Source organism: Lagopus muta, chromosome 7 (assembly GCF_023343835.1).
Source record: "Lagopus muta isolate bLagMut1 chromosome 7, bLagMut1 primary, whole genome shotgun sequence".
NCBI lineage: Eukaryota > Metazoa > Chordata > Aves > Galliformes > Phasianidae > Lagopus > Lagopus muta.
The window spans coordinates 6,908,729-6,931,999 of NC_064439.1; the positions used below are offsets into that span (position 1 = coordinate 6,908,729).

The 23,271-nt window shown below is 44.8% G+C and overlaps 1 protein-coding gene across 14 annotated transcripts in view; it reads right to left on the reverse strand.

The window, feature by feature from the left end:
- KMT2C (lysine methyltransferase 2C) overlaps positions 1–23,271 on the reverse strand; it is a 187,526-nt gene that overhangs the window by 147,479 nt on the left and 16,776 nt on the right. The window contains exon 1 of one of the 14 annotated variants that reach the window (XM_048951490.1): positions 22,571–22,914. The exons of the other annotated variants lie outside the window; for them this stretch is intronic. The gene's annotated coding sequence lies outside the window, so the exon portion shown is untranslated. Of the gene's footprint in view, positions 1–22,570; positions 22,915–23,271 lie in introns of those variants that run through there. 14 annotated transcript variants of the gene reach the window in all.

Consider the following 23,271-nt stretch of genomic DNA (forward strand, 5'->3'; position numbering starts at 1 on the left):
TGTTTTGGTGGTTCTGTTTTGTTTTGTTTTTTGATTCTTGCTTTATCAGGAAAAAGAATGAAAAGAAATGGCAACCATAACATCGTAGCTGAGTGACGCCAAAACCACAAATCCATCCTCTGCAAGAGTTTGATGGTGCACCAGTAAAAGCACAGCATTTGTCCACACTTCTCCTTCCTTTGCCTTAAGTCAACAAAACTGCACCAAAACACGCTACCACATTAAACACTGTCACTTCTTGACTGGCAGCATACGCGTTGTGCTCACACAAGAACACATGATGCATTTCTCCATGATGACAGCTATGGCAAGTTTAAACTTCACCAATCTTGTGACAGATATGATGCCAAAAATGTTTACTCAAAACAGAGCCAAGCTCTTCACGTAGAATGAAGAACTCTCCACCTGCTTGCTGCTTCCTATGCTGCAGGGCTTTGCCTGCTGCCCTGTCCTGAACAACTGTGGTAAAACAACACTAAGCACTATAGTTCCCATATTTGGTGGTTTCAAAATATCTTACATGAAATTCAACAGATCTGACTCACCATACATGAGAAACAGCTGCCAAGCATTTGGAACTTCAGGGAAGTTTTGGTCTCCTTGAACAGATTTTTGTAATTTTAGCTCCATTAATTAAGAGTCGTTTTCAAAGATTTCCTTTGGAGGCTGCAGTCTGCCTGAGTCTTACCACAGGAACACTGTGAAGGTTCTTTCAAAATGCATTTTGCCTGTTTGTGTTAAACATTCCCACTGGATCTAGAGGAAGAGGTGCAGATGGCAGATGTTCAGCCTGGAGAAGAGAAGGCTCCTAGGGGACCGTATAGCAGCCCTCCAGGACCTGAAGGGGCCTACAGGAAAGCTGGGGAGGGACTTTTTATAAGGGCAGGTAGCGACAGGATGAGGGGAAATGGTTTTAAACTAGAAGAAGGTAGGTTTAGACTAGATACTGGGAAGAAAGTCTTCACTGTGAGGGTGGTGAGACACTGAACTGGTTGCCCAGTCGGGCTGTGGATGCCCCTCTCTGGAAGCATTCAAGGCCAGGCTGGATGGGGCTGTGAGCAACCTGGTCGAGAGGGAGGTGTCCCTGCCTACAGCAGAGGGGCTGGAACTAGATGATCTCTGAGGTCCCTTCCAACCCAAACCATTCTATGACTCTATGACTGCACTGCCATCAGTAGCATTCACACACAGGGCATGCATACAAATGAATGATCCAGTACTCACACCAGACAACTATTCTGAATAGTTATTACTCAGACTTTTACTTTTTCACTATTTTTTTTTTTAAAGTCTGCATACAATGACCATAAAAAGCTCTGACCACTGGTTTCATACACTGTTAATTTGAATAGGATACTCCAAAAATGGATGCAAATCTTGTTCTCTTACCTATTATTTCAATCTTTGTAAGAGAAACTAAATGTCCTTCACACATCATCACTCTGAATCTATCAAATTGCATCACGCAGCTCAGAGCATCTCATGTTGTTGCCTCAAATGAAGCTCGGCATCTTTTGTCTCAAACTGATTTTACCAACATTCTAAGACGTGGTGCTTCTCCCACCAAATCCTGAAGCTTCATATGGATCACAGCACAAAAGGCCTGACAGAATCACAGAATGGCCAGGGTTGGAAGGGACCTCAAGGATCATGAATCTCCAACCCCCTGCCACAGGCAGGGCCACCAACCTCCACATTTAATACCAGACCAGGCTGCCCCGGGCCCCATCCAACCTGGCCTTGAACACCTCCAGGGATGAGGCATCCACAGCCTCTCTGGGCAGCTGTTCCAGCACCTCACCACTCTCTCTGTAAAGAACTTCCCCCTGACATCCAACCTAAATCTTCCCTCCCTCAACTCCAAACCATTTCCCCTTGTCCTGCTGTTATCTATCCTTTCCAAGAGTTGATTCCCCTCCTGTTTGTAGGCTCCCTTTAGGTATTGAAAGTACCTCACAGTACCTAAAGTGATAACAATCTGCTCTTATGCAGATGCTGACTTAAAACACATTAAGCAGAATTTTCTTAATGCTATCCAAATTAATTGAGAGAACGTTTGAACAATAGTTCTTGCATGTTAACTAATTTGTCATTACCAATCTGAAATGGATTTAGACAGGAAAAAAAACAACAACAACCAGAAATGAATGTCATATCACCACATACTTTACCCATCTGTTAGCACCCTTAGTGCTCCTTGTAAAGAAATGCATTTTTATTTCAGATAATGTCAACAAGTTATGAAATATTTCTCTTTCAGAAAGACTGCTAAACCTAGGGAAGCCAAAGGGAAAAATAACACGAGATCCGCTCACTAATTAAAATTCCATTAAGCTTTATGCAGAAGCCTTGGAAAACCTCAGAATATTAAAAATAAACCTAACATGAAAATGGATAATGTAATCAGATGGGTGTCAGTGCAAATTTATAATTCACATGAAATGTTTTAACAAAATTGTTTTCCAACCAGAAGTAAATCCTGAAAGCCAGATCATGGAAGCTGTTTTAATCCCAGAATAAATAAAACGCTGGAAATACCATTGTGAAAAATAAACTGCAATACAAAAAGCATAGTAAACATGCTCCAGAGCACAGCCACTGCTAATACAAGTCCTTAAAAATGTTTAAAAGATTCTGTATAAACAGGCATATCAGTCTCTGGGGGCTCAGAGAAGGCAGAAACAAAACTGCCTTCCACTTTATTCCATAAATATCACTGAAAAAGATTCATCTGACCTGGAGACCCAAATCTGCCTGCTGAGAGTTACAGAGTAACCTCAAATAACAGAGAACTTCTTCTGCTCAGGGGACTCCTAATCATCATCTCACTTGGGACAACACTGTGCCCAGCAATGTTCTCAGAACTTCACCCCTTCAACTGTGAGGCCACAAGGACCACATCAAGCTTTCTTGTTTTTCCCCATGCTAGTCTTCTGCCAATTAAGAAAATATTAACTCACAGTATTCAAATCGCCAATAGCGTAAAGGTTATTCTCTAATTTATCTAACAGGGTAAAAAGGTAAGGAAATAAGTAAACGTGTTTTCCAGCACCTGATGCTAGAGAAGGTCTATGACCTGCCATCTCTTTCCCAATGCCCAGTATCAGGTGAGATCAGGCTGGAACAGAAGTGGCAGCACAAGAATGATCCACTGCTCTCCCTACGTCACCCGATACAGGTCAGAGTCATAAACAAAATTGTATCTGTGTCACACGATAGCAGCATGTATCCAGCAAAGATTGTTACAGCTACTACTACAATGGAAGTCATCCAAGAGGACCAATTGATATCTGCAGGTCAAGTTCCCCTGAGGCCACCATCCAAGGGCAGGCAAGAAGAAAGCTCGCTCCATTTACCGCACTGCACGTCGCAAGGCCTCCAATGCCACAACTTATCTCCTCATTTAAACCAGCAAGGAAATGCAGAGCTGAGATAGTACAAAATTAGTTACTGACATTTGTGCTCAGTACGGAGAAAATGCCAAAATACCTGAGATTCAAATGCACTGACCTGAAGATACAGGAATAAAAAAGAGGTTACTGAACTAACACAGGAAAACACGGCTAATTTCCACGCAGATCAGTTACTTCATTTCATTCATTGGAGGTTCAGGAAGCAGTGGGAGGGAACAGTGGTGATAGGAGATGAGCCAGAGAAAGAGGAGAGAACAACAAAGCCAATAACAGCTTCTCCTGAACACACAGGGCAGGCTGTGCTGTCTGAGAGCAGCTGGACATCACGGTCACTCAATTCCTAACTTTATGCAAGAGCCACCGGAAAAATTATCTAAAAAAGTAATCAAAAACAACTTGAATTTTTGATTGTTTGTATATTTATGTTATTCAATCTTTTCTGAGCATAGACCTTCTGGAATGACAGCCTCCTAGATACTTATACTTTTACTTCAGCTTGCATTTTACGTATACACACATGCTTCTAATTAGCATTTACAGCATGAAAGTTTGATTCTACTCACACAGCCTCAAAAACTTCTTGAAGCCCTTCAGAAGGGCTCCAGATCCCAAAAGCTGGCCCAGCAGCAGCTCTGTTTGCAACCACTTGGGAAGATGACATAGCCAAGGGAAGTACATCCTCAGTCGTGTTCAACATTTAGTACACCAGCCATGAAGTCTTACTGCTCACAGAACCACTGATGATGTGAGAAAGCATCATTATCCATGTGAGTCTGATATCCATTAAAAAACCCTGTAATTGCTTGACACCTGCCTTCCACAAAGGCACCCACGTTGCCATACCCTTTGTAGTTTGTTGCCTTGGTAAGAATTCATGCTTACTTCCTACATAAACTTCTCTGTTTTCAGTTTTCAGCTTCTGGCTCTTGGTGTACCTTTTCTGCTACACCTGGGAAGATTCAAGTACTCAGCATTTTCTCTGCTGGAGATATTATGCACTGCCATCACGTTTCCATACAGATCTGCAAACATCTCTGTGCACTTCCACTTGCTGACAGCACTTCCTTATTTTGAAGCACATTTTGTTTAATCACACTTCAGCAATCCAAATTCCACTTCTACCTCTTCCCTTCACCCATCCTCATTGTTCCATATGCAGCTTACTAGCAATATTATTTCCAGACCACAGCTCAAAATATTCCAAACACTGGACTTCATTGCTGAAGGACCATCCAACCAACCCAAAGCCATGCAGTAAGTGTTCCCAAAGACTACAGCACCTTTTAAAGAAATCCATACACTTTCCAACTTCATAAAAAAACTACGCATAAAAGATTCCATCAGAAGACCCAACACAACCTAAGAATTCACACCTCTAAAGACTGTTTATGAAATGCATAGATGTGGCACCAAGGGACCTTGTCAGTGAGGATGGTGGGGATGGGCTGACGGTTGGACTTGATCTTAGAGGTCTTTCCAACCTTAATTCTGTGACTCTATGACTATATAATAACCAAGATATAACCACAAAGTTAGAAGCCAGACATTCTCTACAGTTCTCCATTTTGCATAGCACACCACCAAGGCACGCACCGCAGCCATCACGACATCAAGGGGCTTCCCTTCTCCAACAGCTGTGTCCTCCGGATCCTACTTATTTCATTGAGGGACTTCACCATTGCACAGGAATCATAGAATCACAGGATTGCTCAGGTTGGAAAAGACCTTCAAGATCATCAAGTCCATATGCAACCCAACCACACTACCCTAACTCTAACAACCCGCTGCTAAATCACCTCCCTGGGGAGCCTATTCCAGTGCTTAACAACCCTTTCTGTAAGGAAGATTTTCTTGACACCCAACCTAAACCTCCGCTGGTGCAACTTCAGGCCATTTGCCCTCATCCTGTCACTGTCACCGGTGAGAAGAGACCAACCCCCTCTCGCTGTAAGCACCTTTCAGGTATTGGAAGAGAGCAGTAAGGTCTCCCCTCAGCCTCCTTTTCCCCAGACTAAACAGCCCCAGTTCCTTCATTCACTCATAGGCCATATTCTCCAAGCCCTTCAGCAGCCTTGTAGCCCTTCTTTGGGCCTGCTCAAAGGAGCGAGCGCTGTGTACTTCAATATACTTGGTAGGATAATAAAATATTCTACTGAAATGACAAGATCAAAACCCGATGACTTTATTCCTTCTTACAACTCTTCCACCGTAAAATTCGACACCAAGGTAGTAATTGGCAGGGACAAAATTATGTAGCAATTAGGGCATGACAGCAAAAGCAAACAAGAACTGAAAATGGGTTCGACACTTCTGGTAACAAGCAGGTAATTATCACAGCAGCTTGAAAGGGGCATAATCAACCAAACTGACATCATCCCTCCCACATAATAAAACGCGAAATCCCCTCACATGCAATGTAGCTTACACGGAGCTGGTAAATGCTGCTCGTCTGGTCCCAGTGTCTGCAGGGCAGCCGAGGTTACGTTTGGGATAGCTTGGCAGCGGGCAGCATTTATTTACTCAAACTGATGGTAACTCTCACATTTTCATCTGTTCTGGAATACCAAGATAATTAACAGAAAACAGCATTTCATGCAAATGCCTTTGTTTCTTCTCTCACTGTAACTTTGAAAACAAAGTTCCTAGAATACAGAGAATCTGTGCCTCAAGGAAAAGTTACCATTACACCACTGCCTGCAAGATAGAATGCAAGCTGAACGGCTTTACTTTAGAAACAGAAAGTTACTGGTTTTAATTATGGTTAATTCCTACCTACCAGACCTCAGCAACAATTCATTTTTACCACTTTTTTCACAACACACATCACTTAAACTGAGGTGTGAACACGATCCCTTGTCCCCAAGCTTCATTATCTCATGGACATTTCTGCTGGCCACCCTAACACACAGCCCTGCCTCATCACAAATGGCAGTGGCTCCTCACAACGTATTTGAAGTCATTAAACTGCAATCTGTAAAAACCCATTCATTTATCTGCTGTCCACTTCGAGCACTATTTTATCACAAGATTCCCACTCTATCAGCAAAGTGTTTCGAGAAGCTGTCAGCCCTGCCTCGACAGCAGCACTGCCGGAGGAGGGCGAAGACGGCTCGCTCTCCTTTTTGTGTATTTTATATATTCCCAAGCTATGTTCCTTTCCATTTTCTCTCTCGGTGTGTTGACAAATCCATTTACCTCAATACTGTCTGTCAATATCATTAGCTTGCTGTTTCTGCCTTCTTCCAGCTCATTAACAGCAGTAAGGCTGAATCCAACACTAATCCTACAGGCTGCCATTAACCATTTCCAGCCAGCACCACGCTTTTAGCTGGGTTTCACTCCTTGTTCCCTGGATACAAGCGATTTCCAACTCACTGCAACAGTGGCTCAATTTGCATTGATTTTTCAAGTGAGAATTCCACAAAACATTTACAGAGTGCCCACACCTATCGCTTTGTAAACCCTGCTGCACGTACTGCAAGTAAAACACACAAGTTATTAACATCTACACCCTAGCTTTAATGCTAACCAGACAGCAGAGTAAGGCAAACAGAAGCTTCTTGATTGCTGGCTGCACGGTACAGACAGGATAAAGACACTGAGACAGCTCCAAATCTCATCTTTTTTTATGCACACTGAGAATCATTAAGGTTGCAGAAAAAAAAAAACCCAATACCAACATGATCTAGTCCAAGCAATCAAGCCATTTGAACAAGTTTAAATCTTAAACTACGTACAAAGGTTAAAACTCTATCAAGTAACCTGTTGATTAAGAAAAAGAGTGAGTTTATCAGTTTAAAGCTATGCCATGTGAGTTCACAAGGGAGGTGATGTGGTCCCAGCCCAGCTCCCCAAGCAGGCACACTGAGAGGTGCCCTGGCAGAGGAACAGAAATGAGCAGCTGCAATAAAAGGTGACTGCTGAAGTCAGTGCTGCCAGCAGGAAAGATCTCTGGCACCGTGGCCTTAAATGCCCTGCAAATCTCAAGCTCACTAGAAAATTTCCATTACTACCAACAGATAAGTAAATTGCCAGGAAACAGTTCAGCGGATGTTATTTCGTAATGAGAAGAAATGAGGTGGGAAACCTTCAGTAACTCAATCACCACCGTTTCTTCCCTATGCATCTTCCTTCTGTTTTAAGCCCAGATCACACTCCAAATACTGTTTTTCTTCGAGCTTGGGAAAACTATGACAGCACACAAGAGCCTCGGTGCTCTGAATAGCAGAGAATGGATGTGTGAGGGTACTTTAGTCCTCAACACTCCAGAGAAGCACCTAAGGCACATAGAAATTTCAGGTGCCGATATTCCAGCCTGCAAGCCACAAAACAAGCAACTAAAGTCATCTCGGGGGAACAGAAACTGCCTTTCTCTGCCTGTAGATCCTAGAATAAAGGAAACGTGGTTGGCTCAGCACCCCTGAGGGAAACTTTCTCCACCTGAACAGTCGGGAACAGCACTGTGTTGAAGACAGTACTTTGGAGTACAGCTTTGAGAGGATCCAAGGCAAACAGAGTGTTTTTGGTGTTGCTCTTCATTTCAACTCCTCTAAACACAAAGGCACACCCAATTTTTTATACCTCGTCCAATGGCTTCATGTGCAGATGTGCTGAGAATTTACCTCTTCCAAGACTGAAATCACAAGCTGAAGTTTAGCTTACCTTGGAAACAAAAGCAAAGCAGGCAGGCACACCCAGCACGGCCCAGCACTGATGTGCAGAATAACACTGAGTTGTTTTATGCTCAGAGCATAAAAACTTCAACTTAATAATAATAATTAAAAAACAAACAGAAGAAGCAAGCTTTCATTCGGTGGCAATGAAAGAACGCTTTACTGTTTCTCCTTGGATGTGCACAGGAATACAAACATTCCAGCACTGCAAGGCTGAGAGCCTGACCCAAAGCCATCCCACTCGCAGGTACAGCTCCTAATCATTAACCCACGTACCTCACTCAAAGCCCCCAATCTTTGTGCTTTCTGTTAGCACTATTATGCTGGGAATGGGGATCAAATTCTGAATCATTACACAAACCATTTTTTTTCCTGGATCAAAACCTACAAATTCTCAGGACTCCTCCATGAGATTTTCTTCTGAAGAATTCTATTCTTTTCTTCAAGTTTTGCTGGTCATTAAATTCAATGAAACGAATATCACAAAAAGCCATCACAAAAATTAACACTGTCAAATTTGATATATCACCACTACTACACAGCCAAGAGGGATCGCAATCGATTCCTTTGATTTCTGCAAGTAAAAATGCACTGATGAACAAGGAATGGAGGGGGAGAGGAGGGACACAACTTCATATCCTCCCAGAAGTCTCAGACCAAAAAAAAAACTGCTCCTCTATTTCACCAGCTGCAAAATGTGATCCCTGCTACCTCGCACACGTGTTATTCAAACACGGTTTCACATCACTAGGAGAAATTAGGAGCATATAAACAGGAGGGTGAATGGCTGTTTATGAGGGTGGATGGTGATAGAAGGGGGAATGGTTTTAAACTGAGACAGGGGAGGTCTAGGTTGGATATTAGGAGGAAGTTTTTCACACAGAGGGTGGTGAGGCACTGGAACAGGTTGCCCAAGGAGGCTGTGGATGCCCCATCCCTGCAGGCATTCAAGGCCAGGCTGGATGTGGCTCTGGGCAGCCTGGGCTGCTGGTTGGTGACCTGCACACAGCAGGGGGTTGGAGCTGGATGAGCATTATGGTCCTTTTCAACCCAGGCCATCTATGATCCTATGAAACCACAGGCAAAATACAGTAGTGGTCTGATGTGTTACTTATGAACATCTTAAACATGAAGCAAGCTTTCTGCTACTTTTTATCAAGCAGTTGCTCTAAGGGAGGATAGCAACTATGGATGTTCTTAACACCAAAATCCAGGAGTTTTTTGCTATGAGCAAGATACTCATGTCTTAGGAGACACAACAGAAAGCACCAAGGCCAACAGTTCTACAGAACAACTGGTATCAAAGGAAGTCATACTCAAAACTAGTTGCTACCACAGGTTTAGAACTGTGATCTTGGTTCAGTGCAGCAAAATGAGTTCCAATGCTCTCCTATAACCTTATTGTTAATAACTGCATTAAAGCAAAGGACTCATTCCTGCAGATCTAGGGAAACAGTCAAGCTCTTATTACAAGCTTTTGAAAAGAAATTCATAAACATATATAAAAGTATGTCTGAAGTCACAAATATAATTTTAAAACATTAATGGCCAAAAAAAAAAAAAAGAAAAGAAAAAAAAAAAACCCTATTTGGAAACTGTCAACTTATTATTTAGAGAGATCTAAGAATACCAAAATATTTTAATGCAATCATAGAAAGTGAAGAATTCAGCCACATTAGAAAACCTTCCCCTAAAGCCTCGAGTTAGTTCAGTGCTTCTTAGCACGGTTCCATGACAAAAATGCTTTTTTTGTGTAGCAGAGGCATACAAAAGGGTTCTTAGGGATGCCAAACACTTTCAGAACTCTCCAATGATGACTCATCCTGTTATGTATACAAAGCTTTCATTAAAAAAATAGTCAGTTGGCATCAGTACAGCTCCTCAGTTAGCAATCTTCAACTTACTGTTATTTCTTGCACAAAGTATTCTAAACACACTGCAAGGAAGAATTCTGGTATGCTAATCCTGGGGAGGGAAACGTGCAAATTAACTTGAATGGCCTTTCTCATACAAAGAGCTTCTACTCCACAAAGTGCTCCAGGATGGAGATGGCCACTACCACCGTTTCTAGCTAAACAGAAATTCTTTGTTGCTCCATGTAGTTCCTCGCCAGCCGCACTGATCAACTACTTTGTCAGAGCAAGAAAAATCCGTCTTTCAAAATAAGTCTCAATGTGTGCAACAAAAAGAATCACATCTTCAAAAAAACAACAGAAGCAACCACACCTCCCCAGTGATGCTGACAACTCAGATAACACTTTTTTCTGGCCATATCCTTAGAAACCTTGCTTGAATTCCCCCTGCAACGAACTTCTGCACTTGGCTATTCTGTGGAACTTACAACAAAATTGCAGCAAGTTACAAACATCCACGTAGGTGCAAATAATTGCAAAGCCACATTCACAGAATCACAAAATGACCAAGGTTGGAAAAGACCTACAAGATCACCCAGTCCAACCATCCACCCGTCACCAATAGTTCTCACTAAACCACATCTCTCAACACAAAATCCAAACATTCCTTGAACACCTGCAGGGTCGGTGACTCCACCACCTCCCTGGGCAGCCCGTTCCACTGCCTCACCACTCTTTCAGAAAAGTAGTATTTTCTAACATCCAGCCTAAATCTCCCCTGGTGCAGCTTGAAGCCATTCCCTCTAGTTCTATCACCAGTTACATGAGAGAAGCTGAGCCCCAGCTCCCTACAACCTCCCTTCAGGTAGTTATAGAGAGCAATAAGGCCTCCCCTGAGCTTCCTCTTCTTTCTTTCTTCAGGATGGCCACGCACAGCTGTCACAACATGAAATTAATAGCACGTTGATGGGCTCATCTGCACAAACTGGCACAGGATGAGCAGGGAACAGTGTACAGAGCTGAATATCCACTCAGTGCATTGGAAATTGTGGTGGCAAAGTTGGAATAGCACAGAGTTGGTGCTGGGTGGGCCCACACACTCACACAGGAACAGAAAGAACACATTATGCAAGTTTGCTTCGACCTACTCAACCAATATAAGGCTGAATGTGACAGTTTTGTGGATCACATCATTATCAGTGATGAGATGTGGTGCCACCACTACAAACCAGAGTCAAAACAGTGGTCCACAGAGGGGTAACATATGAATTCCCTGTTGAAGAAAAAGTTCAAGATGCAGCCCTCAGTAGTAAGGGGATGCACACTGTTTGTTGGGACAGGAAATAGAGTGATCCTTCTGGATTTCCCTGACCTCAGATAAGCCATCAACTGTGACCTCTGCATCACAGTGTTAACTATGCTGAAGGCAGGTGTGAAACACCTCTGCTGGTATAGATTTGTATGAGTGTGGCATGAAGGTTCTTGTTCATCACTAGTGAAAACACGTAGCTAATGGGGGTGCAATGTTGAAAAATAGTGCTCTGCAGCTGAGAATTTGTTCCATCGAATGGCGTTATTGTGCTCTTTGTATCTCTGTAGTCAGCAGCATTACTTACAGAGAAACCTATGTACAGACTCAGGTCACACCAACTGCAGATCTTCAGGTTAAAATAGCATTTACCTTTGGACGTTCGTCTCAAGATTTGTTTCACATAGGCAGCTCATCTAGAGCAACCCTCCCACACAAGGATCTTGCCAAATTCAAAGGAACAAGCAAGGTAAAAGCCATTCCCTTTATTTCCAATCGTAGCCACTCGCTTCCCCAGCAATTCAGCTCGTACTGTTGATGCTTTTCTAAACATGGCCACACATGCATAAGGAGCCAGCCTCAGTGCCAGCTATGCCATTTCTCTTGCCCCTGGAGACACTTCCCAGCACCTCAGATGCTTTCAGAACAGACATCTTCCCTGCTGCTGCCACATACACAATTTATTTTTTTTATAAACACCTCTTATCCACAGCAGTTACACGCGTCAAATAACCTGACTTCAGAGTATCAAAAGAGAAACCAGATTTAAGAACTTGTACAGCATTTTCTACCCTTCTTCTTCTACAACGCATTCATTTGGGAACAGTGCTCCTCGTCTGCCCAAATTCAACAACACAAGAACTCATCAGTCCCTCTCCAGTCATTTATGCTGCTCGTAGGTTGAACCAACCTGTATTGCTTTCTGTACTTTCTGCCAAAGCTACCTGCCTGATCCCAGACACAAGTTAAGCCTGGGGATTCATGCTACCAATCTGAGTTTGAAGCACTCCGATTTCCACCTTGTACAAAAAATAACCCCAAAGAATCACTCTTCTACTTCCAGACAAAATAACAAGGCTTGGTTCAGAAAGCATAGAGAAATCCTTTTGATTCTGTTAATTTAGATGTGGGGTTTTGTTATTTTCTCATTATTTATGCAGTACCATAGGTGGTCATGGCAAATTACCAACATAATTTAGGCTGGCTCTCCACTGCAAGATTAGCTTATTAATTAAACGCAACAAAAAAGACAACAGTTTTTGGGTAGTTAAAAGGCAAGAGCACAGGAAAACATGAGACTCCCCATTAACACCAGTACTTCATATTTGTCTTTAGAAGGCTACAGCTCCAGTGCAAGCAGACTCCATTTACATACAGTATGTAATCTCCCACTGAGGTAAGAGAAGGGAGTAATAATGGCAGGTGCTCTGAATGGGGCACATCTTCTGCAGAGGCTTGAGTGAGGCTGGGGTTTGGCTGGGGACAGTCTTACAGACAGCACAGACGTTTCAAAACAGAGCAAATGTTGACAGAGAGTCCGACACAAAGCATGGGCTGGGCTCCCTTTAATGAGCAATTGATTTAATGAGGGACACTTCAATCATATTTTAATGAGCGTTTGCTTGTAACCTGGTCCCCTGGATACTGAAATGCTGGGGCAGCTACTATACAGCCTCCTCGGCATTTGGTGACAGGTTCAGACTGGCCACTGCTTTACCCTTGAGGAATGGAGAATAAATGACTGCTGATGCAGCAGCTTTGGCTGATAACATGGATCTATCACTATATTGAGTTTTGGTCTTTTAAAGATCCGTAAATCCACTGACATCAGCATGATCAAGAGTGCAATCTAAACTCACCAACACCCAATTCTATCTGGAAACGTAATAAGCAGAATAATTAAGCCCATCTATACCAGATTCATCATCCAGATCCCAACACTACACAAAGAACGAAGCAAACCCCAAGCTATGACTGCTCTAGGTCACAAGCAGTCAAAAAACATACCACCTCAAGGACCACAAGAAAATTTGCTCATATCCTTCTTTTGAAGACCAGTTTTCCTTCAAATAGAGCCCTATTTCCCACCACACGCACATACACAAGTCCTCACCTTCTTCCAACATTATTCTTCCAGTTTTAGAGTTTCACTGACCTAATCCAGTGCCCTCATGGTGTTTGTGCACCTAAGATTAGATGGACTGCTTTTCCTACACGTGCATTTTCATGCACCTTGATAATTAAAATCACAGTTCATACTGAAAAGGTGAACACAGAACGCACGTCAAAAAGGTGAATGCTGACTCTCCCAATAAACATTAAATGGTGCTACAAGGAGCTCAAAAAAAAAATCCAAGTAAGAGGTGATGGCTCTTCAGAAATGCACAGCTAAACTCTGGTTCTCCGCATTCAGTGTGGCCAAGGTGAGGCTGGTTGCATTAAAGGGAAATGCTAATGCTAAACAGATTTAACAAGATGCATTCCTTGACTCCAGAAATCCCACAGTCCTTTCCCAACCTTCAGTAATTAGTAGTTCAGGGAAGCATCATTATAAAATTTCCTCACTTTTCTTCCTAGGCATCTGCTATTCACCCCTGCAGGAAACATGATGACAAGACACTCAGATCTCTGATCTGGCCCAGCACAGCTATCGTGACAGATCATTTCTGCATGTTATCTTACAGATAGACTCTGAACCAAAAGCTGGCAAGGCAAAGGTCATCATGCTGCCCAAATTACTTTGGCATCTAAAAACTGGTCTTCACCAACACTGATTTTCATTTCCAAGCCTCCAGTGGTTTATAAAAATTTCATTCCTCTGAAAGATTTGCTCATGATTGCCATTGTCCACGGATTCTAACACAGTGTAACAGAACCAGGCCTGCACAGTGGGTGATGAGGGGAAAGAAAAGCAACAGAGATGTCTGAGCATCCTCCCAAACACCTTCACGTTCTGCAGAGAGTTTTGTTCAGACTGTACCAAATAAGTTACTGTGAGTGCCATTTACACCTTGTCCCTTAGTCAGATGGTCATTAGCACCAGGGGAAAAAAAAAACAAACACAAACAACCACACAGAAAAAGAAAGCATTAGGTTGTGCTTTCCAACAACATGCTTTCGGTGTCAAAAACCATTGTTTTAAATACAATTCTTCTATTAAAGCAACATTAAGCTCTCCTGGCAGCTCAGTGGGTTCTCCCAATACACACACACAATTCTTTGCACAGCCTCAGAAATAACCAAAATACCACGTTCCATGTCTCTAAAGAAAGTCAGATGACATTTTGCTGCAATCAACTAATTTGAAATAAAACCCAGTGCCAGAACATCAGCATTCCAACCTTAATCACAGAATCACAGAATCACCCGGGTTGGAAGGGACCTCAAGGATCATGTAGTTCCAACCCCCCTGCCTGGCAGGGCCACCAAACATACACATTCAGATCAGGTTGCCCAGGACCCCGTCCAACCTGGCCTTGAACACGTCCAAGGACGGGGCATCCACAACCTCCCTGGGCAGCCCATTCCAGGGCCTAACCACTCTCCTTGTAAAGAAGGAGATCTTAATCTTTGTAGAGAGTTATTTTTTTGCTGCTTGTAATCAGTTAAAGGACAACACAGAGGTATTTGTAGGAGTTCATTTTGTTCTCCATCCTACAATATCAAATGTTATGGGTAGGTAACAAACAAGCTACCAGATATCAAAGCTCCTAGTTGAATACTATGCACATTCATATTCATAATCTTCAACACAAAAGATGTGAACTCATCTGAGAAGACAAGTAGACAATCCTTGCACGTGATGGGGATAAGGGAAAGCTCACAAAATGGTTGCCTATGGGGCAAGAGGCAATGTATTACCTGGGGAAGACACAGGGGTGAGTTTCAGGGCAGGGGTGAGAGGAAGATATTCATCATGTGGTTCCATTTTGACACCAGTATATTAGACTCATGACAAGTCTTGGGTTAACCTTTTTGATGACATTTGTCACAACCTGGTAAAGGACAAAAGTGCATTTCACTGAACCCTGTGATCCTGGTGCTTCTGTCTCAGCATGCATTTGCTGGGGTAGCCACAGAGCTCTGCTGGCAAATCTCACTTCTGCTCACCAAGAACTTCAAGCTCTGACTATTCATGCCATACAACAGTCAGAAAAGGTAATGCTTACAGGCTGCTGAAGAGGCCACAACCCACCTTGCCTTTTCTACTACAAAAGGGATCTTCAAAACAGCCTTCCTCAGAACAGGTCTCCTACCCCTGACCTACAAATACACCTAACTCACAGCGAGAGCCAACTGAGCAGCTCTTCTTTATCTACTTTCTGGCCTGAAAACTGTGCCACAGAATATGAAGAAAAGTGCATGGATAGATCCTCGTGGGTCCCTTCCAACTTGAGATATTCTGTGATTCTGTGATAGGGTGTGGAATCCTACATGCAAAATAATCATCCTTACAGCACTCTGGTTAAACTTAACACAGACTGTACTATCAGTTGTGAGCTAGAGGAAACTGCACACCAGCTGTATGCAGGTTCCAAGGGCAGGACAGCCCCTGTGGGCTCCCAAAAAATCCAACCAACCAGCTGCAGATCTCAGTGAGAGTCCTGGGGTTCTCTCCAGCTTTCCCTCTACACACCCCAGATCTGTGATTCTCACCAGTATCTGGAAGCAGTTGGATTAAAAGCTTACTAACTGGCCACTAGAAGGATGATGCAGAAATCAAGAGCAAATTTGTACAATTTAATACACAGTTTTGATGATTTCAGTTTGTTGCTGTTTCACAGAATCTAAGTAGACAAAAAAAAAAAAAAAAAAAAAAAATCAGCCTCACATTTTCCTGAAATCCAAAGAATTAAAAACTATGCTGCCATGTCCCATTTCCTTTTCCTATAGCATTCTTTTCTCTAGCTTTTTTGGTCACATTTAGGAGCAGTCACTGGGAATTACTCAAAGCAGCAGCTAGAGAAGGGACAAGGAGAGAAGGGACAAGGAGAGAAGGGACAAGGAGAGAAGGGACAAGGAGAGAAGGGACAAGGAGAGAAGGGACAAGGAGAGAAGGGACAAGGAGAGAAGGGACAAGGCGATCGGATTCTCGTTCATACCGATGAGCATTTACTCTCATGATTATTTTATTCCAGTAGAAAACTTTCTATTGACTTCAGTTGTCTCTGAAACAGAATTCTGTACCTCAGAGAATACCCTATCATCCTGATTAATAATTAAATGAATCCATACTGTACTTATTCACTGATAGTTCTCCATTTAGAGGTCCACAGGCATCAATAATGAAAACTCCTGCATAGTTTCGTGAAGCTGCCAGCAGCCAGCCGACGAAGATTAGGCTGCCAAAAGAAAAGAAGCAAACATAGAGCACTGTTTACATACGAACCGTACCTGTTCATTGCAGGGGTTGGACTGGATGACCTTTAAAGGTCCCTTCCAACCCTAAGGATTCTATGATTCTATCAGCAACCATGAGAACCACCTTCCCCTGAGCTCCACTGCACACAGTTACACTACAGAAAACCATCTTCATCAGCAGCAGTGACAGCAGCGGATGTCACAACTGGAAACAGCAATTTCTGGCAACCCACCACACAACAGAAATTCTGGCTTTCCGGTAATCAGAAGTCAACTGATTTCAAAATATTCCCAAGAGAGGCAGCAGAAACGCCTAAAATAGCAGCCATTCACCGATTCAGAGTTGGGATTCCAAAGCTTTCTATGGAAAAGCGACACGACCACCCAGAGTACACAAACAGCTCCCATCCAGAAAAACAGCTACGTACATTTCTGAAAAATGAAAGAGCAATTGATTAGCTGACAAACTCCTGTTTGTCATTCTACATCATTCTAGGTAGATTTTACAACCTGAAAACAAATATGTAGGGAAAAAAAATATTTTACAATTTGCAGAATTGTACAAGCTGAAGAAAATATAGAGGCCACACTTCCCTGCTTAGCTTTAAGAATGTCCATACAAGACTGCACTCAGGTCCACTATTCCAGGCTTCCTCAACACCACGCTCTTCTTCCAAGAACCAGCCTTCAGATTGCCCCAGTTAATGCTGCTGGAGCTGCATAACACTGCCTGCACATCATTCTCAAGCCCGTCTCTGTCAACTGGGGAACAAAAATCTCCACTCCCTTGAACAGGGAGAAAACAGAAGATGACAAGAGACAAACAGAGGAAAAAGGTGGCTAAATGTACTTGAAAAGAAAGCCCGCTTGCAAACAAGCACTTGCCCCAAGATGGATTGAGATGAAAACAGAAGACAGAAAACTGTGCTCCTCATCCTCAGGCTTCCACTGCCCTTTAGATTGCCCACTTGGACACCTCTCTGGATGTCCCTTATGTGCTCATCACAAATCCCAGATTCTTCCAAAAGCACTTTCCCCTGCTCTGGTACTCGCTCCTATGTACAATTAGCCACCTATGAAAATATTACAAAGCCAAAGTGAAACCTCTCAGAAGAGAAAAAAATCTGTCAGAAGTTTAAACCAGTGCTCTTACTGCTCAACCCAGCCCTCCTTCATAGGACAGTTCTGAACATACAGTGCATGACAACTCCTGCCATGCCTGCGGCCGGTCCTTCTGTACACAATGTAGGGCAAGACTGACATGGCAGTGACAACACCAGGCACACCTACTGCTTGGCCCAGATCAAATAACCTTTGAAACTATTATGAAATACTCTGATGCATCACTCTCCTTGACCACTGTCAGTATCTTCCTGTTTAACTCATCCATGCCTTCTTTCTCAGTGGTGTTCCACAACTGTGTTCCCACAACCACCCGACCCACAGAGCACAAGAGGACTGAAGTACAGCTCCAACCTTCAGTCCTCCTCCTGGTTCCAGATACTCAGTCCTTACAGCCCTTCCCTCCCATGCTCCCTGTTTTGCCAATAGTTTCATTGTTTCACACAATTTCCCAAGTGCTGAAGAAGCTTTCAAATTCTGTCAAATTTGAGATCCTTCCAAGTAATTTGATTCAAAGAAGGCAGATTTCTTTGGATTTGTGAGCATAAATCAGAATTCCACACGAGGTTTTCTGAATTCTGGGACAAAACATTGCTCTCATTCCACTTGGCACAATCCCACCTCAAACTGATCCCATACAGAATGATTACTCCAGAGCTGCCCACTGCAGAGTTTGCTGTGTTTTCTCTGTGGCATCCGATATTAGGCACCGCCAGGGGCAACAGGATAACTCAGACCTGAAGCTGAAGCAGAAGCCTAACTATAGAACATGCTGTAATAAGCTGCTCTCACATGCAGTTCTTGCTAACAGTCCTACAAAAGCCTGCTGTCTGCAGTTGGGGCACAGAAATTAACAATAAGGACAACGGAAAGAGAGACCTGGAGTAACAAGAGTGTGGAAGTGCTCGTGTTCAGGGTGAATGTCCCCAGTTCCATCTAAAAGAAAGCAATGCTGAAACTGAATTCCACCCAAGAACTATGAGTTCTGATGAAAAAAAAATGAACACAATGCACAATGTCTCTAAATCACAGAAAGGCCTGGGCCAGAAGGGACCTCAAGGATCACAAAGCCCCAACCTCCAACCCCCTGCCACATGCAGGGCCACCAACCTCCACGTTTAACACTAGACCAGGTGCCCAGGGCCCCATCCAACCTGCCCTTGAACACCTCCAGGGACAGGGCATCCACAGCCTCTCTGGGCAGCTGTTCCAGCACCTCACCACTCTCTCTGTGATGTACTTATTCATTGACACTTGGGCATTGCACCTCAGCTTTGGGATGAAAATAAATCCTAGCAAGACAACATATAAAAACTCTACCATAATGCTTTGTTGCCCATTCTGGTAAGTATTCATCATCTAGAGTGTTCAGTATTTGGAAAGCAATCTCTGACATTCCCTGTGTTAAAGACTCATTTGTTTGCTGAGTGCCTTCCATATCAGATGACCAAATCCCAAGATGTGAACACCCCCAGATGTTCATCTACCCTCAATACAATCTCCCTACTGCACCTCTTCCTCTGCTGAATTCCTCTGACACGTATTTCCCAGTTCATCTAAGCTATCCAAGGGCACAGAGCCAAGACCCAGTGAGCACCACAAGCCACAGGCAGATGTTGGATATCTGTGTCATCACAACCCAGGATATTGCCCATGAACCAGAAGATGCCAAAAGGATTTTACAGAGGAATCACAACATCATGGAATGGCTTGGGTTGGAAGGGACCTCAAAGATTATCAAGCTCCAACCTCCCTGTTGCAGGCAGGGCCACCAACCAAGACCCCAGGAGAACCAAGACCCCAGGAGAACCAAGACCCCAGGAGAACCAAGACCCCAGGAGAACCAAGACCCCAGGAGAACCAAGACCCCAGGAGAACCAAGACCCCAGGAGAACCAAGACCCCAGGAGAACCAAGACCCCAGGAGAACCAAGACCCCAGGAGAACCAAGACCCCAGGAGAACCAAGACCCCAGGAGAACCAAGACCCCAGGAGAACCAAGACCCCAGGAGAACCAAGACCCCAGGAGAACCAAGACCCCAGGAGAACCAAGACCCCAGGAGAACCAAGACCCCAGGAGAACCAAGACCCCAGGAGAACCAAGACCCCAGGAGAACCAAGACCCCAGGAGAACCAAGACCCCAGGAGAACCAAGACCCCAGGAGAACCAAGACCCCAGGAGAAGACTAGCTGAGGGCCACTGAGAACTCTTCTTTAATGCTTCTGTTTTGGAACACATTACATATTAAAGTTTCCAGAAGCTTCAGTAATTACAGATTGGAAGAATACAGATACAACAGAAAGTATTTCTTTCAGCTCTTAAAGTGCTCAGTGTGCTTCAGACAGCACTCCAGAGCCCGATTCCCTTCATCCTGGGCTGAGCATTATACTGAATTGCATAGCAAGCACATGCTGCCCTGCACAACGTTTTCCATCTGCACATAAAGAAGAGAGGCACAGTTGCAGTCATAAGAACTGAGCCTGGTGATGATAACAGAATATTTCTGACATTATTTTAAGGAGCTGACTATGTTTCAGGCTGGAAATGCAGGTGCCAAATGGCCCTTAGAACAAAATCAGAAATGAATACATGGCTTGCTTTCACTTTTGCTCAGCTGTTCACCTTTAAGAGATCACTTTCAGGCTACTCCAATGAACAGTCACACAAAGAAAGCTCAGGTGATATAACTCATTTCTATGGGCAAAACATGTAAGAGACAGCAATGCCCCCCCTTCCCCCCCCCAAAAAAAAAAACCCTTTCAAAGAGCAGTTTTGCTAAAACTCTGTCTGAGGGAAAAAGGGAAAAAAAGGATGTAAGTCATCCGAGCAGAGAGCCTGACGAAACAGTGGAATAATGACACCAAAATTAATGATCCCTACCAACAAACAAACAAACACAATGATCTGGATGTCACATAGGCAGAACACTTGCACAGGACAAATGCAATGCAAGAGAAGAGCCATAAAACAGCTTGCAAAGACCTGCAAGCGGGGGAAGCAATTAAGTACAGATACTCAAGCTCCAAACATATTACTAAGTGAAAGGATATCTACAATAAGGCAGTAAAGGAAGTGTACACCAAATACTTCTGAATTAAACGTAGAGTGGTCATTAGCAAAATTAACAGCCAGCACAGACGCAGCTCATCTCATCAGCATGAGTATCTTTTCTCCTCTCCCTGTTGTCTTGCCAATAATCAGCTAAAATATTTGCAGCTAAAATAATCTGAAAGCTGCAGCGTTCTCCATAGCAAGTGTGTTTGGCTGTGTAGGAATATCAAACCCAGCCTAGCACCATCACAACGATGTACAGAAAAACTTGGATCTGAGCTACAGCTGAGCAGCATCGTTTACTTCGACACACAGTATTTTATATAAGCAGAGGCTGGATGTGGCTCTGGGCAGCCTGGTCTGGTGGTTGGCAACCCTGCACAAAGCAGGGGGTTGAAAGTAAATGATCATTGTGGTCCTTTTCAATCCAGGCCATTCTGTGAGTCTATGATCTCCACACGTGCTTCCGTTCTGTGATGGGAATACAGACCTGTGACAGCTTCTCTTCCTCATAGGAAAAAGGAATGAAGTCACTTTCGTACTTAATCTTCAGTTCCTTTAAGAACTGGAACTACACCAAACAGTGCTCTTCTGGAGAATGGTAAGGCTCATTTTTCAATTATGTAACGAAACTGGTTACAGTATTAACTAACGACTCGCTGGTGGGTACCCAATACTTTGTATCAGAATCGTACCCACGATTGAAAACAGCTTCTTAGGAGAAAAAAAAAAAAAAAGCCAAAAACCAACCCACACAAATAACTGCTCACAGCCTCCAAGTAGAACCACATTTGTTTTGAAAATCAGCCTGCTACTAAGTATTCTCACTGGGAAAAGGGGCCATCACGCTCCTCCGTCCTTATCAAAAGACAGAAACAAAATACTTTCCCTTCCCAGATGGCACAAGTTTGCCAAAGCAATGGTTACATAATCCTGGCTGTGCCTCAGACCCATTCGCTCACTTCTCCCACGGCAGCCAGCGCGGCACAACGCTCCGCACATCCATTTTGTGCGGGGAGCGCCGCGGGTCCGAAGCAGCGGGGTTGGGGTTTGTGTCCCAACGAAGGCAGCTGGGAAAGCGATGCCAACAGCCCAGAGGAACGCTTGGGAATGAGGCGGGCTGAGATGGCACTCAGCTCACAACTAGAACGTATGGAGTGCTGCGAAATAGCGGGGAGAGATTAATCCCATCGCTCTGCAATTCACAGCAGGAAATGAAACTGCTAAAAAAAAAAAAAAATGGAAAAAGAATAAGAAAGAGTTGTGCTATAGCTAGCCAAATAAAGTCACGAATCTCAAGGAATACCTGTGTGTACACGCACACGTGTGGGTATGGGTGTGAACAGGCATCCGGAGCCAATGGCCGGGACCAGCCCTGGGCTTTCTGTTGTTGTTTCCCCTCGCTCTCCCCACCCCCCTCTATTTTTATGGCTGGGGACAATCAGTTGGACGCGGAACTTGGCCGGGCTGAGCGCCGGGCTGAGCGCCGGGCTGAGCGCCGGGCTGAGCGCCGGGCTGAGCGCCGGGCTGAGCGCCGGGCTGAGCGCCGGGCTGAGCGCCGGGCTGAGCGCCGGGCTGAGCGCCGGGCTGAGCGCCGGGCTGAGCGCCGGGCTGAGCGCCGGGCTGAGCGCCGGGCTGAGCGCCGGGCTGAGCGCCGGGCTGAGCGCCGGCGTCCCCCCGCCCCCCCCGTGTGCCACCCCCGGCACTACGGATCGCCATATATAGCGCGGCGCCTCCTGTCACATTTTGCCCTTTAATACAAAGAAGTTAGCCGCCAGCCGCACTCACCCTCAGCGAATCGGTTGTACGCAACATAACCCGGCCCTCCGGAACCGCTCACAAATCCCCTTCGGAAAATGGAGGGGCTGGCATCAGTGCCCACGCGTACGATCCGGAGGAAAGCGAAGTTCTTTACATGGTGCCCTCCGCCGAGCGCTCAGCACTCCCGCGGATCAGCCATATTCCCCCCGGCTCGGCGCTGCCCCAGAGGCTGCGGGTGCGGCTCCGCGGGGCGGCCCTACGCGCTGCCCATGGCGGCGGCGAGCCGCGAGAGAGCCGATGGCCTCGGAACTTCGGCTCTGGGATCCTCCCCGAACCAGGCTGGAGCCGGAGGAGGAGGAGGAGGAGGGGAGAGGAGGAGGGGGAGGGGAGCGGAGGAGAAGGGGTGGGGAGAAAAGGGAGGAGGGGAGGAAAGAAAAAAAAAAAAAAAAAAAAAAAAAAAAAAGCGGAGGGAAAAAAAAAAAAAAAAAAAAAAAAAAAGCCGAGCTAGAGAAAGTAGATCCGACGCAGCCGGGCGCCGCCAAAGCGCGGCCCGGACTCACCCACAGGAGCGGGGCTGTGCGAGCGAGGCGCGGCGCAGAGCGGCGGAGCGCCCCCGGCGGAGGCCCGCAGCTCCCGCCCGGCCCGCTGCACGGCCGCAGGGCTGAGCGCGGCGCGGACGCTCGGGGCGGGACGCGCTGCCCGAGGCCGCTCCCGGGGAGCGGCGGAGC